The sequence below is a fragment of the Aegilops tauschii genome, chromosome 4 (genome assembly GCF_002575655.3).
Source record: "Aegilops tauschii subsp. strangulata cultivar AL8/78 chromosome 4, Aet v6.0, whole genome shotgun sequence".
Lineage (NCBI taxonomy): Eukaryota > Viridiplantae > Streptophyta > Magnoliopsida > Poales > Poaceae > Aegilops > Aegilops tauschii.
In genome coordinates, this window is record NC_053038.3 from 177,098,841 (window position 1) to 177,117,669 (window position 18,829).

Here is an 18,829-nt window from a genome sequence, read left to right on the forward strand (position 1 = left end):
GTGGCCTTGGTATACCACCGATAGACCACCTGTCAAGTTTCGTTCCATTTGGAGGTCGTTTGATGCTCTAACGGTTAACTGGGTAACCGCAAAGTCCTTTTGTGTGTTGCAGCAAAACCCCCCTCCAAACAGCCCAACAACCCATCTAAGTCACCTCCATGCTCTCGGTCGTTCGATCACGATCGTGTGGACGAAAACCGTGCCTCATTTGTACTCTCCTAGCTCCCTATGCCTATATATACACCCCTTCCCCGAAAATTCCGGATCAAAACCACCCCTAACCCTATATCAATTTCCCTCCGCGCCGCCGGACGTTTCTTCCTCAGCCGGCCGGGCATGTCCGCCGCCCTCACCGCGCCACGTGGCGGCTCTTGATTTGCCGAGCCGCCGCGCCCACTTCGCCTGCGCGCCCGCACGCCGGCCCGCCGTGGCCCGCGCGGGGCCCTCCCGGCCCATCTTCCCCGCGCCGTCGCCCGGGCGCCAGCCCCCGCGCCCCGCCGCCGACCTCCGCCCCGAGCCACTCCCTCCAGTCGCTGGCGCACCTCGCCGCCCCTCCCGTGCCCGCGAATGCCGCCGCCCGCGCCCGCACCTGGCGCCTCCGCCGCCTCCTCCCCGCTCCGGTCGTCGGCGTCTTCCCCGCGCCTTCCCCGAGCTCCTCCGGCCGCCGCCGTCTCCCTCTCCCTCCAGTTCCGGCGACGAACCCGGCGGTCCTCGGTTCGCGTGCACGAGGTTGACTTTCCCCTCCCCTCGTTTTCTGCCAAGTCCCGATATTTTTGCAATAAGTGGCTCTGTCCATCGCATCATAACTCCATGCATACTGCTCCGTTTCGTGCGTATAATATGTCGATATGTTCGTCTCGAGATGCTCTTCATTTTGTTCCATTGTGCCATGCTCGTTTGAGTCCATCTTGATGCCCAAATCTCTGGTGCAATAGTGCGATATGATGTTTACTGCTGTTACATCTCAGAATTTGGAGTTTTGTTATTTTTTTGCATTTGATGTGTGCATCTTATGGGCATGAGCTCTACAGGTGTTTTGATCTATGCCATGCCATCTTTACAGAGATGTATGCCATGTATTTTTGTGATCTATGTGGTGACTAGCACAAGCATGCAAACTAGGCTTCGTGATGTTTCTGTTTTCAGAGACTTAGGATTTTGCCAAGTCCTTCATCTGCTGTTATTTTGTTGCCATGTATCCATGTGCCTACAGAGAGATCCATGCTTCTTTTAGGCATGTTCAGTAAGGATGTTTTGTAGATATGGTTGTGCTCTATCCATCCATGCACCTGTTTGCAATTATAGGGTGTCATAGCATGTCTTAATCTTGCTCTACTTTTGCTATAAAATATACCTGGCAGATTGTTAACATGATATTCAATTTTTCCAAGGTTGTTGTAGTTGAGCCATACATGCTATGAACTTGATCTTGCCATGGATAGCTTCATAAACATGCCATATTTCTGTAGGTATGCTTTCTTTGCCATGCATTGCTTTGTGATGAGTGAATCAAGCTCACCAAGATGCCTTCATAATTCTGTTTACTGGCATGCTCTGTTTTCTGCGAAGTCTGAAATCTGTTAACGAAACTTGCTATGTTTACATGAGTGCCATCATATCTTATGATCCTTTTTGGCTCATGGTCAGTAAGGGATTTTTCTTCTATTCATTTAGTAGATCCATGCCATGCCTTGTTTTGCTATGTTAGGTTCCTGTAGCATGTGTTTTTCTTGCTCTGAACATTGCTACCTGAGGCTGTTTCTGCCATGTCTAGTAATTTCACTATGTCTGTGAACCTGATATCTTTTGCACTTTTGCCATGCTTGTTTGAACCTGTTATGGTGTGATCTAGCCATAGCTCAGTGTTCATCTTTTGTCAAGCATCTCCTGTAGATTATATGCTTTGTTGCTATGTTGGAGTGCTGTAGCATAGTTACTTGATGTATTCTAAGTGCTATCATGCTGTTGATCGCAGAATCATGTCATACTTGTTTTGCTTGCCATTTGCAAACCGTGCATCCGTTTCCGGTGATCTTTATATCGATTTCGACCGAAATCGTCTCACCTTTCTAGTGGCATACTTGGTTTGCCAAGTTACTGCCTTGTTCATTCTTTTTCTTCCAGAGCACGCATATGCATCACATACCACATCTCGCATATCATGCATGTTTTGCATCATGTTGCTTGTGCATTTCCCGTGATTGATTGTGGTTCCATTGCTTGTGTTCTTGCTGTGGGTAGAGCCGGGAGACGAGTTTGTGAACGAGGAACCTGTTGAGTACGCTTACGAGGATCAAGCTTTCGACAACTCTGAGAACCTTGCAGGCAAGATGACCATACCCTCGAAATCACTTCTATCTTTGCTTTACTAGTTGTTCGTTCTATTGCTATGCTGCGCTACCTACCACTTGCTATATCATGCCTCCCATATTTCCATGTCAAGCCTCTAACCATCCTTTCCTAGCAAACCTTTGTTTGGCTAAGTTACCGCTTTTGCTCAACCCTTCTTATAGCGTTGCTAGTTGCAGGTGAAGTGGAAGCTGGTTCCATGTTGGAACATGGATATTTTTGGAATATCACAATATCTCTTATTTAATTAATGCATCTATATATTTGGTAAAGGGTGGAAGGCTCGGCCTTATGCCTGGTGTTTTGTTCCACTCTTGCCGCCCTAGTTTCCGTCATACCGGTATTATGTTCCTTGAGTTTGCGTTCCTTACGCGGTTGGGTGATTTATTGGACCTCCTTGACAGTTCGCCTTGAATAAAACTCCTCCAGCAAGGCCTAACCTTGGTTTTACCATTTGCCACCTAAGCCTTTTTCCCTCGGGTTTTCGTGAGCCCGAGGGTCATCTTTATTTTAAACCCCCGGACTAGTGCTCCTTCGAGTGCTGGCCCAAATTGGGTGATGTCCGGCGCCCCCTGGGCAACCAGGGTCTATGCCAACCCGACATCTTGCCCATCCGGTATGCCCTGAGAACGAGATATGTGCAGCTCCTATCGGGATTTTTCGGCACATTCGGGTGGCTTTGCTGGTCTTGTTTTACCATTATCGAAATGTCTTGTAAACCGGGATTCCGAGACTGATCCGGTCTTCCCGGGAGAAGGTTTATCCTTCGTTGACCGTGAGAGCTTATAATGGGCTAAGTTGGGACACCCCTGCAGGGTATTATCTTTCGAAAGTCGTGCCCGCGGTTATGAGGTAGATGGGAATTTGTTAATGTCCGGTTGTAGAGAACTTGTCACTTGACTTAATTAAAATACATCAACCGTGTGTGTAGCCGTGATGGTCTCTTCTCGGCGGAGTCCGGGAAGTGAACACGGTTTGAGTTATGCATGAACGTAAGCAGTTTCAGGATCACTTCTTGATCATTTCTAGCTTCGCGACCGTTGCGTTGCTTCTCTTCTCGCTCTCATTTGCGTATGTTAGCCACCATATATGCTTAGTGCTTGCTGCAGCTCCACCTCATTACACCGTCCTTTCCTATAAGCTTAAATAGTCTTGATCTCGCGGGTGTGAGATTGCTGAGTCCTCGTGACTCACAAATTCTACCAAAATAGTTGCAGGTGCCGACGATGCCAGTGCAGATGACGCAACCGAGCTCAAGTGGGAGTTCGACGAGGAACGTGGCCGTTACTATGTTTCGTTTCCTGATGATCAGTAGTGGAGCCCAGTTGGGACGATCAGGGATCTAGCATTTGGGGTTATCTTATTTTCATTTGGATTTGACCGTAGTCGGTCTATGTGTGGATTTTGGATGATGTATGAATTTATTTATGTATTGTGTGAAGTGGCGATTGTAAGCCAACTCTCGTTATCCCTTTCTTGTTCATTACATGGGATCGTGTGAAGTGTTGGGGATCGTAGCAGAATTTTAAAATTTCCTACGCATCACCAAGATCCATCTATGGAGTATACTAGCAACGAGGGGAAAGGAGTGCATCTACATACCCTTGTAGATCGCGAGTGGAAGCGTTCAAGTGAACGGGGTTGATGGAGTCGTACTCGCCGTGATCCAAATCACCGATGACCGAGTGCCGAACGGACGGCACATCCGCGTTCAACACACGTATGGAGCAGCGACGTCTCCTCCTTCTTGATCCAGCAAGGGGGAAGGAGAGGTTGATGGAGATCCAGCACCACGACGGCGTGGTGGTGGAAGTTGCGGGATCCCGGCAGGGCTTCGCCAAGCTTCTGCGAGAGGGAGAGGTGTTGCAGGGGGAGAGGGAGGCGCCAGGGGTTGTGTTGCTGCTGCCCCCCCTCCCCCCACTATATATAGGCCCCCTGGGGGGCGCCGGCCCTAGATCCGATCTACAAGGGGGGGCGGCGGCCAGGGGGAAACTTGCCCCCCAAGTCAGGTGGGGCGCCCCCCACCCCTAGGGTTTCCAACCCTAGGCGGAGGGGGAGGCCCATGGGGGGTGCCCCAGCCCACTAAGGGCTGGTTCCCTTCCCACTTCAGCCCATGGGTCCCTCCGGGATAGGCGGCCCCACCCGGTGGACCCCCGGGACCCTTCCGGTGGTCCCGGTACAATACCGATAACCCCCGAAACTTTCCCGGTGGCCGAAACTGGACTTCCTATATATAATTCTTCACCTCCAGACCATTCCGGAACTCCTCGTGACGTCCGCGATCTCAGCCGAGACTCCGAACAACTTTCGGGTTTCCGCATACTAATATCTCTACAACCCTAGCGTCACCGAACCTTAAGTGTGTAGACCCTACGGGTTCGGGACACATGCAGACATGACCGAGACGCCTCTCCGGTCAATAACCAACAACGGGATCTGGATACCCATGTTGGCTCCCACATGTTCCACAATGATCTCATCGGATGAACCACGATGTCGAGGATTCAATCAATCCCGTATACAATTCCCTTTGTGAATCGGTACGTTACTTGCCCGAGATTCGATCGTCGGTATCCCAATACCTTGTTCAATCTCGTTACCGGCAAGTCACTTTACTCGTACCGTAATGCATGATCCCGTGGCTAACTCCTTAGTCACATTGAGCTCATTATGATGATGCATTACCGAGTGGGCCCAGAGATACCTCTCCGTCATACGGAGTGACAAATCCCAGTCTCGATCCGTGCCAACTCAACAGACACTTTCGGAGATACCCGTAGTGCACCTTTATAGTCACTCAGTTACGTTGTGACGTTTGGTACACCCAAAGCACTCCTACGGTATCCGGGAGTTGCACGATCTCATGGTCTAAGGAAATGATACTTGACATTGGAAAAGCTCTAGCAAACGAACTACACGATCTTTTGTGCTATGCTTAGGATTGGGTCTTGTCCATCACATCATTCTCCTAATGATGTGATCCCGTTATCAATGACATCCAATGTCCATAGTCAGGAAACCATGACTATCTGTTGATCAACGAGCTAGTCAACTAGAGGCTTACTAGGGACACGTTGTGGTCTATGTATTCACACATGTATTACGATTTCCGGATAACACAATTATAGCATGAACAATAGACAATTATCTTGAACAAAGAAATATAATAATAACCATTTATTATTGCCTCTAGGGCATATTTCCAACAGTCTCCCACTTGCACTAGAGTCAATAATCTAGTTACATTGTGATGAATCAAACACCCATAGCGTTCTGGTGTTGATCATGTTTTGCTCTAGGGAGAGGTTTAGTCAACGGATCTGCTACATTCAGGTCCGTATGGACTTTACAAATATCTATGTCTCCATTTTGAACACTTTCACGAATGGAGTTGAAGCGACGCTTGATATGCCTGGTCTTCCTGTGAAACCTGGGCTCCTTGGCAAGGGCAATAGCTCCAGTGTTGTCACAGAAGAGAGTCATCGGGCCCGACGCATTCGGAATTACCCCTAGGTCGGTAATGAACTCCTTCATCCAGATTGCTTCTTGTGCTGCCTCTGAGGCTGCCATGTACTCCGCTTCACATGTAGATCCCGCCACGACGCTTTGCTTGCAACTGCACCAGCTTACTGCCCTTCCATTCAAAATATACACGTATCCGGTTTGAGACTTCGAGTCATCAAGATCTGTGTCGAAGCTAGCGTCGACGTAACCCTTTACGACGAGCTCTTCGTCACCTCCATAAACGAGAAACATATCCTTAGTCCTCTTCAGGTACTTCAGGATATTCTTGACCGATGTCCAGTGTTCCATGCCGGGATTACTTTGGTACCTTCCTACCAAACTTACGGCAAGGTTTACATCAGGTCTGGTACACAGCATGGCATACATAATAGACCCTATGGCCGAGGCATAGGGGATGACACTCATCTTTTCTCTATCTTCTGCCGTGGTCGGGCATTGAGCCGTGCTCAATTGCACACCTTGCAATACAGGCAAGAACCCCTTCTTGGACTGATCCATATTGAACTTCTTCAATATCTTGTCAAGGTACGTACTCTGTGAAAGACCAATGAGGCGTCTTGATCTATCTCTATAGATCTTGATGCCTAATATATAAGCAGCTTCTCCAAGGTCCTTCATTGAAAAACACTTATTCAAGTAGGCCTTTATACTTTCCAAGAATTCTATATCATTTCCCATCAATAGTATGTCATCCACATATAATAAGAGAAATGCTACAGAGCTCCCACTCACTTTCTTGTAAACACAGGCTTCTCCATAAGTCTGTGTAAACCCAAACGCTTTGATCATCTCATCAAAACGAATGTTCCAACTCCGAGATGCTTGCACCAGTCCATAGAGGGAGCGCTGGAGCTTGCATACCTTGTTAGCATTCTTAGGATCGACAAAACCTTCCGGCTGCATCATATACAATTCTTCCTTAAGAAAGCCATTAAGGAATGCCGTTTTGACGTCCATTTGCCATATCTCATAATCATAGAATGCGGCAATTGCTAACATGATTCGGACGGACTTCAGCTTCGCTACGGGTGAGAAAGTCTCATCGTAGTCAACCCCTTGAACTTGTCGATAACCCGTAGCGACAAGTCGAGCCTTATAGATAGTCACATTACCATTCGCGTCTGTCTTCTTCTTAAAGATCCATTTATTTTCTATGGCTCGCCGATCATCGGGCAAGTCAGTCAAAGTCCATACTTCGTTTTCATACATGGATCCTATCTTGGATTTCATGGCTTCTAGCCATTTGTCGGAATCCGGGCCCGCCATCGCTTCTTCATAGTTCGAAGGTTCACCGTTGTCTAACAACATGATTTCCAGGACAGGGTTGCCGTACCACTCTGGTGCGGAACGTGTCCTTGTGGACCTTCGAAGTTCAGCAGTAACTTGATCTGAAGCTTCATGATCATCATCATTAACTTCCTCCCCAGTCGGTGTAGGCACCACAGGAACATCTTCCCGCGCTACGCTAGTTTCCGGTTCGGAAGGGGTGACTATCACCTCATCAAGTTCCACTTTCCTCCCACTTAATTCTTTCGAGAGAAACTCTTTCTCCAGAAAGGACCCGTTCTTGGCAACAAAGATCTTGCCTTCGGATCTGAGGTAGAAGGTATACCCAATGGTTTCCTTAGGGTATCCTATGAAGACGCATTTTCTCGACTTGGGTTCGAGCTTTTCAGGTTGAAGTTTCTTGACATAAGCATCGCATCCCCAAACTTTTAGAAACGACAGCTTAGGTTTCTTCCCAAACCATAATTCATACGGTGTCGTCTCAACGGATTTCGACGGAGCCCTATTTAAAGTGAATGCGGCAGTCTCTAAAGCATAGCCCCAAAACAAGAGCGGTAGATCGGTAAGAGACATCATAGATCGCACCATATCCAATAGAGTGCGATTACGACGTTCGGACACACCGTTTCGCTGAGGTGTTCCAGGCGGCGTGAGTTGTGAAACGATTCCACATTTCTTTAAGTGCGTACCAAATTCGTGACTTAAATATTCTCCACCACGATCTGATCGTAAGAACTTTATTTTCTTGTCACGTTGATTCTCAACCTCACTCTGAAATTCCTTGAACTTTTCAAAGGTTTCAGACTTGTGTTTCATTAGGTAGACATACCCATATCTACTTAAGTCATCAGTGAGAGTGAGAACATAACGATATCCTCCGCGAGCCTCAACACTCATTGGACCGCACACATCGGTATGTATGATTTCCAATAAGTTGGTTGCTCGCTCCATTGTTCCGGAGAACGGAGTCTTGGTCATCTTACCTATGAGGCATGGTTCGCACGTGTCAAATGTCATAATCAAGAGACTCCAAAAGTCCATCTGCATGGAGTTTCTTCATGCGTTTGACACCAATGTGACCAAGGCGGCAGTGCCACAAGTATGTGGGACTATCGTTATCAACTTTACATCTTTTGGTATTCACACTATGAATTTGTGTAACATCACGTTCGAGATTCATCAAGAATAAACCATTGACCAGCGGGGCATGACCATAAAACATATCTCTCATATAAACAGAACAACCATTATTCTCGGATTTAAATGAGTAGCCATCTCGAATTAAACGAGATCCAGATACAATGTTCATGCTCAAAGCTGGCACTAAATAACAATTATTGAGGTTTAAAACTAATCCCGTAGGTAAATGCAGAGGTAGCGTGCCGACGGCGATCACATCGACCTTGGAACCATTCCCGACGCGCATCGTCACCTGGTCCTTTGCCAGTCTCCGCTTATTCCGCAGTTCCTGTTTTGAGTTACAAATATGAGCAACCGCACCGGTATCAAATACCCAGGAGCTACGACGAGTACTGGTAAGGTACACATCAATTACATGTATATCACATATACCTTTGGTGTTGCCGGCCTTCTTGTCCGCTAAGTATTTGGGGCGGTTCCGCTTCCAGTGACCACTTCCCTTGCAATAAAAGCACTTAGTCTCAGGCTTGGGTCCACTCTTCGACTTCTTCCCGGCAACTGGCTTACCGGGCGCGGCAACTCCCTTGCCGTCCTTCTTGAAGTTCTTCTTACCCTTGCCTTTCTTGAACTTAGTGGTTTTATTCACCATCAACACTTGATGTTCCTTTCTGATCTCCACCTCCGCTGATTTCAGCATTGAATATACCTCAGGAATGGTCTTTTCCATCCCCTGCATATTGAAGTTCATCACAAAGCTCTTGTAGCTTGGTGGAAGCGACTGAAGGATTCTGTCAATGACTGCGTCATCTGGGAGATTAACTCCCAGCTTAGACAAGCGGTTGTGTAACCCAGACATTCTGAGTATGTGCTCACTAACAGAACTATTTTCCTCCATTTTACAGCTGAAGAACTTGTTGGAGACTTCATATCTCTCGACCCGGGCATGAGCTTGGAAAACCATTTTCAGCTCTTCGAACATCTCATATGCTCCATGTTTCTCAAAATGCTTTTGGAGAGCCGGTTCTAAGCTGTAAAGCATGCCGCACTGAACGAGGGAGTAATCATCAGCACGTGATTGCCAAGCGTTCATAACGTCTTGGTTCTCTGGGATTGGTGCTTCACCTAGCGGTGCTTCTAGGACATAATCTTTCTTGGCAGCTATGAGGATGATCCTCAGGTTCCGGACCCAGTCCGTATAGTTGCTGCCATCATCTTTCAGCTTGGTTTTCTCTAGGAACGCGTTGAAGTTGAGGACAACGTGGGCCATTTGATCTACAAGACATATTGTAAAGATTTTAGACTAAGTTCATGATAATTAAGTTCATCTAATCAAATTACTCAATGAACTCCCACTCAGATAGACATCCCTCTAGTCATCTAAGTGAAACATGATCCGAGTTAACTAGGCCGTGTCCGATCATCACGTGAGACAGACTAGTCAAGATCGGTGAACATCTCCATGTTGATCGTATCTTCTATACGACTCATGCTTGACCTTTCGGTCCTCCGTGTTCCGAGGCCATGTCTGTACATGCTAGGCTCGTCAAGTTAACCTAAGTGTATTGCGTGTGTTCCGAGGCCATGTCTGTACATGCTAGGCTCGTCAACACCCGTTGTATGCGAACGTTAGAATCTATCACACCCGATCATCACGTGGTGCTTCCAAACAACGAACCTTCGCAACGGTGCACAGTTAGGGGGAACACTTTCTTGAAATTATTATAAGGGATCATCTTACTTACTACCGTCGTTCTAAGCAAATAAGATGCAAAACATGATAAACATCACATGCAATCAAATAGTGACATGATATGGCCAATATCATTTTGCTCCTTTGATCTCCATCTTCGGGGCACCATGATCATCTTCGTCACCGGCATGACACCATGATCTCCATCATCATGATCTCCATCATTGTGTCTTCATGAAGTTGTCACGCCAATGATTACTTCTACTTTTATGGCTAACGCGTTTAGCAATAAAGTAAAGTAATTTACATGGCGTTATTCAATGACACGCAGGTCATACAAAAAATAAAGACAACTCCTATGGCTCCTGCCGGTTGTCATACTCATCGACATGCAAGTCGTGATTCCTATTACAAGAATATGATCAATCTCATACATCATATATATCATTCATCACATCTTCTGGCCATATCACATCACAAAGCACATGCTGCAAAAACAAGTTAGACGTCCTCTAATTGTTGTTGCAAGTTTTTACGTGGCTTGTATAGGTTTCTAGCAAGAACGTTTCTTACCTACGTAAAACCACAACGTGATATGCCAATTTCTATTTACCCTTCATAAGGACCCTTTTCATCGAATCCGTTCCGACTAAAGTGGGAGAGACATACACCCGCTAGCCACCTTATGCAACTAGTGCATGTCAGTCGGTGGAACCTGTCTCACGTAAGCGTACGTGTAAGGTCGGTCCGGGCCGCTTCATCCCACAATACCGCCGAAACAAGATAAGACTAGTAGCGGCAAGAAGAATTGGCAACATCTACGCCCACAACTGCTTTGTGTTCTACTCGTGCATAGTAACTACGCATAGGCCTGGCTCTGATACCACTGTTGGGGATCGTAGCAGAATTTTAAAATTTCCTACGCATCACCAAGATCCATCTATGGAGTATACTAGCAACGAGTGGAAAGGAGTGTATCTACATACCCTTGTAGATCGCGAGCGGAAGCGTTCAAGTGAACGGGGTTGATGGAGTCGTACTCGCCGTGATCCAAATCACCGATGACCGAGTGCCGAACGGACGGCACCTCCGCGTTCAACACACGTACGGAGCAGCGACGTCTCCTCCTTCTTGATCCAGCAAGGGGGAAGGAGAGGTTGATGGAGATCCAGCACCACGACGGCGTGGTGGTGGAAGTAGCGGGATCCCGGCAGGGCTTCGCCAAGCTTCTGCGAGAGGGAGAGGTGTTGCAGGGGGAGAGGGAGGCGCCAGGGGCTGTGTTGCTGCTGCCCTCCCTCCCCCCCACTATATATAGCCCCCCTGGGGGGCGCCGGCCCTGGATCCCATCTACAAGGGGGGTGGCGGCCAAGGGGGAAACTTGCCCCCCAAGTCAGGTGGGCCCCCCCCACCCCTAGGGTTTCCAACCCTAGGCGCAGGGGGAGGCCCATGGGGGGCGCCCCAGCCCACTAAGGGCTGGTTCACTTCCCACTTCAGCCCATGGGTCCCTCCGGGATAGGTGGCCCCACCCGGTGGACCCCCGGGACCCTTCCGGTGGTCCCGGTACAATACCGATAACCCCCGAAACTTTCCCGGTGGCCGAAACTGGACTTCCTATATATAATTCTTCACCTCCGGACCATTCCGGAACTCCTCGTGACGTCCGGGATCTCATCCGGGACTCCGAACATCTTTCGGGTTTCCGCATACTAATATCTCTACAACCCTAGCGTCACCGAACCTTAAGTGTGTAGACCCTACGGGTTCGGGAGACATGCAGACATGACCGAGACGCCTCTCCGGTCAATAACCAACAGCGGGATCTAGATACCCATGTTGGCTCCCACATGTTCCACAATGATCTCATCAGATGAACCACGATGTCAAGGATTCAATCAATCCCGTATACAATTCCCTTTGTCAATCGGTACGTTACTTGCCCGAGATTCGATCGTCGGTATCCCAATACCTTGTTCAATCTCGTTACCGGCAAGTCACTTTACTCGTACCGTAATGCATGATCCCGTGGCTAACTCCTTAGTCACATTGAGCTCATTATGATGATGCATTACCGAGTGGGCCCAGAGATACCTCTCCGTCATACGGAGTGACAAATCCCAGTCTCGATCCGTGCCAACTCAACAGACACTTTCGGAGATACCCGTAGTGCACCTTTATAGTCACTCAGTTACGTTGTGACGTTTGGTACACCCAAAGCACTCCTACGGTATCCGGGAGTTGCACGATCTCATGGTCTAAGGAAATGATACTTGACATTGGAAAAGCTCTAGCAAACGAACTACACGATCTTTTGTGCTATGCTTAGGATTGGGTCTTGTCCATCACATCATTCTCCTAATGATGTGATCCCGTTATCAATGACATCCAATGTCCATAGTCAGGAAACCATGACTATCTGTTGATTAATGAGCTAGTCAACTAGAGGCTTACTAGGGACACGTTGTGGTCTATGTATTCACACATGTATTACGATTTCCGGATAACACAATTATAGCATGAACAATAGACAATTATCATGAACAAAGAAATATAATAATAACCATTTATTATTGCCTCTAGGGCATATTTCCAACATGAAGATGACCCTTCTTGCGACAATACCTACAATGCGGTTATGCCTCTAAGTCGTGCGTCGACACGTGGGAGATATAGCCGCATCGTGGGCGTTACAATACACACCTACTAATAAAGGTGCTATTGCTTCTTACCACCGTAATTTCGTCCGTTTTTTGTCCGTCCACCTTACCATATTATATTTTTGATTTTTTGTACCTCGTTCATTTGCTTTGCCATCCTTGGAACGCCTAAAGATTTTTTTTTTTGCAAAAAAACCGCATAACCCCATATTCGAACCGGGATTGCTCGGATATAGGCCTAGTGCCGCTAGCCAATTCAGCAAGGTTGCCTTGCGTGTTAATGGTAAGAAACTTATAAATTTGAATGTTTATTCTCTCCAACACATGGGCCGAGCTGGGCCAGTCCAAGGATGCAGCCAACCAAACAGATTTATTTGTTGTCGGCTTACCTCGCCTTTTTTTCAATTTAAATCCACTGATTTATATGGGCCTATGAGTTGTATGATAATCAACAAGGAGCCTCGAGGATTAACTAAGGAAAGATGAGATGTGGGTCGGCGTTGTGGCTGCATGGTACACGAAAATAGAGGGGCATGAGAAAAAAAACAAGGAAGGAGAGTGCATGCTGCTAATTGCATGAGAAATAAATAATGAATGACAAAGGAAAGACTATAATTACATGATAATTATGAAGGAATGAGGGAGGAAAGAAAGAGAAAATAAATATATAAAGAATGAATGAGAAAGGAAAGAGAGAGAAAGGAAAGACTATAATTGCATGATAATTAGGAAGGAATGAGGAAGGAAAGAAAAAGAAATTAAATATATGTTAATTGGATATAAAAGGAGTCGCTTCTGAAATAAAGAATGAATGAGAAAGGAAAGAAAGAGGAAGTGGTCGTAGTTGCCTATCGCACGTCCTAATCTGATCCGGCCGGGGTGCATCTTCTGCATCTCATTAACGTAAAAACGTAACAATTTTGATCGGTGCATTTTTTGTTACTTTTACACCCAGTCATCCATATTTTTACAATGCATACGTGACTAAAGTTCGATAGTGCCCCAATGGCAACCATGATGTGTCAACAAGGAGATCTAAATGACTTAAATGGCGGTGGATTTACTAACGCTACAGCATGATTGTGGCGAGCTCAATATGGCCGCCTTTTTGCTATATACTCCAGATCAACGAGGAGGACCTCACGATTCCCGCCACATACCGCCTTACGCCAGCCAGCCGCGCTAAACCCGCTGGCACCGATCACCAACACATGAGGAAGCAGACTCATTCTTCACCGTTTACTCTGTAGCTACGCACCCGCGTTGTGTCAAAGTATGATGAAAAGTACATTGTCCTGGGATTGATCACGTTCATCATGAGTAGATGTACAATATGAGCCCCATTAGCGATGGCGATGAAAAGAAGAAACGGCAACAAAATTAGATTGGTAAGATGGGTAGCTAGGAGCGCGCGCGTGTGTATATATATATATATATATATATATATATATATATATATATATATATACACTGTTACTGTCGGCGCTATAAGGGCCCGATCTGTAGTCTCCGGACCGGTGTCCCGCGAAGAAGAAGAAAAGAAAAACCCACCGATCCCTCGACCCACTCCCGACCACCGCCAATCCCACCTTCTCTGGCTAGCTCCCGGCGCCGCCCCGGCCACGACCTTCTCCCTGGCTGGATCCCGGCGCCGCCCAACCCGCCACCTTCTCCCCTGCTGGATGCCGGTGCCGACCTGCCCCCACCCTCTTCCTGGCTAGAGCCTGGCGCCGCCCCACCCGCCTCCTTCTCCCGGCTGGAGCCCGGCGCCGCCCCGCCCACACCTTCTCCCCAGCTGGAGCCCGGCGCCGCCCCGCGCCTGCCTTCCCCCCGGCTGGTGCCAGCCCCGCCCCTGCTTCCACGGTTCTACCCGCCACGGCTGCCCCCTGCTTCCACGCGCCTCCACCGCTGCCCCTCCGCCTTGTTCCGCTGGTGGACTAACCCCGTCACTGTGCCACAAAGTCAACGCCGCACAGGAGACGCCATCCCTCGCCCAGCCAATGGGGCCCGGCGCCCTGACCACGGCCGTGTCCCTGCGCCCTGACCACCGCTGATGTCCAACGCCACGGTGCCTCCCATGGCGGCCGTTCACTACCGCCACCCCGGGCCGTTCAACAACACAACACCGAGCAGTTCAATGCCGCAACTCTACCACCATTCGCAACTCCAACTTTCATTATGTGGTTTTGGAGGTTCAGTTTTTTGTGTGTATGTTCTGTATGCTTTTCAGTTCACCTACTTGACGAATGCATGTCCAGTTTCCTCTCTATTTTCCCATGTCAATTGCTGAAATATTGCCGGCCAGTATGTGTACTTATTACCATAAACCTTCGTGCATCACTTTGAAGCCCTCAGCAGCATTTTATTTCTCTGGCATAACTTCCTTAACGAATGCGGCTAGCATGTTTTCTCATTTTTGTTCAGTACAATTTATTATTTTTGTTCAGTTCAAAAATCTTATTTTAACTGTGTAATATACATGGTTGGCAAAGATGACTATAGTTGTTATAGGAAAAACAGTACAAACCTTTTTAAAAATTCTTTTTGAACTTCTCCCAATTAATATATACATGAACTCAATTATCTTTTTAACATGTACTGATATCAGCATTGTTGGATTTTGTGCGTGTGCTTGTAGTACAATCAGTTCAGGTCTCGAGAGACCATAAGTTCAAGTTCACTAGTATTTATAAATGTTGGTAGCAGTATTAGTATTTCAAATCTGTAACCTCATAACTAAGCTTGCATCTTGTTACTTCTATGGAGGTACTGACCTCATAATTTTTTCGGACCAACAACTGACCTGACATCGTGCTCAGTGTATTCTCTCAATCTTGGTTGTCTTGCCTCGTATAAAAATATTGTTATATTATATGGTGTTAATTTACATCAACTCAAGATCATTTAGTTTAATGATTTCACAATTTGTTCGAACCAAAAACACGAATAAAGGTGCATCTTTTACATCACCTCAAGATCATTTAGTTCAAGTGATTATTGTTTTATTTTGTTCAATTAGTTCAACATGTATTATGTCATCAATTCATAATGAGAAAGGCAGGAAAAAGTTCAATACTTGTGTGTTAAAAACATAACAGTATAGAGATATTATTGTAGTAGTTCGATGGAATAAATCGCATCAGTTCTGACTCAGATCTGTTCTTGCCTAGAATGCATTGAAAAATAAAAAATGCCTTCGTTCAGGCTTGAGAATCATCTATATATAGGATATGTGGTTGGTGTTTAGTTGGTGGCTGTCTGGTACCTACACCGGCATTTTCCATCAAGACCTCCAGAAAAGTGATATCATCTCAAGGTGAAAATATGAAATCCTTTTACTCCGGGCTCCAACGCACTGCCGCTCCTCTGATTCTGCTGCGGGCTCTGCCTGGAATTCTTCCGCCGACGCTGATGGTCAACGCCCCCAACCTCCCTTTTTTTCTCTCGATCTCACTTCCTTGCTGCTCTGCATGAAGCAAAACAAGATGCGTTTCATTTCAAGTTTGTAGTCTTTTTCAGTTCAAGTTTTGCTAGCCAAAAAAGATTTGTCACAATTCAATTTAAAATAGTGAAATTAGTTAGCTGATGGGAAATAATTCAAGTATATGTGTGCACACTGCAGTAGCAATTCGGTAGAAAAAAATTCAGCACTTTTTTAAACAAAAGTAGAAGCACATTTTGTGAATTTAATAATAATGCATCTGTTTTAGTTATTATATGCAGGGCCATGTTTGTGAATTACAAGCAATAGCAGCACTTGTAGAGTAGCCAAAAACAGAGAAAACCGAAGCATACGTCGTTTTCCTCGTTCTGTGAATGGCTGGAGGGGCAGCTTCATTTTCCATCTGTTGTACAAAAGATCCAGGACCGCGGGAGAAGATTTGTTGTTGAAGAAGTGGAATTTGTTGGGTGCATGTGCTGCTACAGATCTGAACTATTTGTCCAGTGATTCTAGTACTGATTCAATCGCCTAAAATAAGTTCAAGAAAAATCAGTAAGTTTGGTGCGTGTGCTGCTACAAATCTAAACTTCTACTCCAATCATTCTAGTACTGATGTCTCTTTAAATCTGTAGCGGAGAGAATATTTCTGTGCTCATTCGTCCATAGTATGAAGCTCATTTATAGTTTCTTTTCTCATTCTGTTAACTAAGAAAATGTTTATTGACCTTGAAGCATAAACCTGTCGGCAATGTAACATTCTGCTGATATTTTAATAATCGGTAAGCTGTTGTAGTGGGACAAGGTCATCATCTTGAGGAGGTCAGTGAGGTCAGCGATACCATGCACGCTGAAAGTGTGCGATGGATATTCTCTTAACATTTTTGTGTTCTGGAGTAAATCAACATAGATTGCTAACAGAACAGCTTCTAATTTTTTGCACTGGATTTGGAGATATGAACAATGATTGATTTTGATCAGTACTTGGTTGTGTGATATTTGAAACCAGAGGGACATATGAACACTGGCCCCGGCAGCCGCAGCGCCCCATCTCCCCTGGCTCCCACACCACTGCGCCATCTCCTCCCGGCGGGGCTCCGCCGCCGGAGCGGCATGGCCGTTCACAGCCACCACCCCTGTCTGTTCACCTGTACAAGATGTCCAGGCCGAGGTACGTGCTTGCTCGTGTCAAGTGATGAAACAGAGAGGGCTGGATGAATGGATGCTAGCTCGGATGTATTGCTTAGAAGTGGTGTTTGAACCCATTTTGAAGAGTGAAATCCATAGATGTTTTTGTATTGTTATACATAAAAAACCAAAATTTTCAGCTTCACCTTTGTGTGTGTTTGCAGATCATCTTACATGTCAAGCACCAAACTGACACCCCTGGTACCCACCGCGACTTGTGCTGCTTGTGCTAGTGTGGATGTGTACCAAGTTCAACTACTAGTCTACGCCAAGTTCAGGTATGTTGTCGTGGACGACCAAGTTCATGGATGCCTCTGTCCCTAAGGCATGTTGAGGTGATGTAAGCAGTTTTTTGTAATAGTCCTATTTAGTACTACTTGTTAGCGTTTTTTAACTCTCTTCATTTCTTTATAATAGGGTAGTTCAATTTTGCTTATTCCCACAGTTCTCTAGTTAGAAAGCCAGTGGTTCATTTTTTAATTCATGTGGTCTACAAAATTATTTGACCACGGTCGTTGGCTGTTCTTCTTCGACATCTCCTAAAGTTTAGCTTTGGTCATCTCATCCGTGTATCTCTACGTATGTTCAATCCTTGTACGCTTAAGAGTTCAAAAACGAAGATTTCGAACAGTGATCTCTAAATATTTTCTTGATCACTAAACATGACCAATTTTAGCATGTTTCCTGAAATATTTTAGCATGCTTTATGTTTTCATCGACAAGTTCACACACTAATGTCTCGAACGTTGAAACATTTGTTTCCCTGATGTTCAGATATTATCGTCTAGGAATACATGCTGTAACTTCGAGAGAAAAAGTTCATGTTTATTACTCCCATCAATTGTAAAAGTTCGCCAATATACAATCTATAAGTTCAATATCCACTACATTAGTTTAGTAGTTGGTACTAACTACTCCAATTTTTTCTTGATGTTGGAGTAGTTAGTTTAGTAGTGTCCAGTACTTCAATTTTTGTAGTTCAGCTCTAATTTGTTTCTTTCTACTGCTCTTTCCTCCAACAATTTTCTTTCTCTCTATACTGCAGCACGAGGGAGGTTTGGACGGACGCTGATCACTAGCCCACTATGACGACGCTGATCACTAGCACCAAGGACACCAGCAGGTTGAGGATGAAGTACATGACGCAGGCAATGAGGATGACCAAAACACAGAATCCGTAGACAAAGCAGCAGCTGCAAGTTCATATTTTCTGTCTATGGTGATTTGATTGCTACGTTTTAAAGAAAAGTGTACATAACAGTTAGATGTTTGTGCAAGAAAGAAAAAATTGTATGAATTAAAAACATTGATCAGTTAGATAGTGCTCTCTCTCCTCCCTATTTTTGTTGATGTCCACGAATAGAGAAAAAAAATTATGGGAATGTTTAATTATTACTAGCATGTAAGTTCAAAAAATTAAACACAGGCGGTTTGTCTATGAAATTTGAGAAAGTTCGTATATGGACCAGAGGAAAATATGCTCAAAGAAAAATCACAACACATTTATTCGGGTAAAATGTTATTTTAGTTCAGCTACACAAACCATGCAGGTTCGAT

At 45.9% G+C, this 18,829-nt stretch overlaps 1 long non-coding RNA gene across 6 annotated transcripts; it reads left to right on the forward strand.

Annotated features, from left to right (window-relative positions):
• Positions 1-14,210: 14,210 nt before the first annotated feature.
• Positions 14,211-18,576, forward strand: LOC109785444 (uncharacterized). Of its 6 annotated transcripts, none has more exons than XR_012181695.1 (5): positions 14,211-14,853; positions 16,369-16,639; positions 17,094-17,255; positions 17,437-17,550; positions 18,318-18,576. It is a non-coding gene; the product is annotated as an uncharacterized lncRNA (long non-coding RNA). The 6 variants fall into 6 exon arrangements; XR_012181690.1 differs by lacking the exon at positions 14,211-14,853 and adding an exon at positions 16,820-16,915 and having other exon boundaries at positions 15,415-16,639; XR_012181691.1 differs by lacking the exon at positions 14,211-14,853 and adding an exon at positions 16,820-16,915 and having other exon boundaries at positions 16,358-16,648.
• Positions 18,577-18,829: the final 253 nt, after the last annotated feature.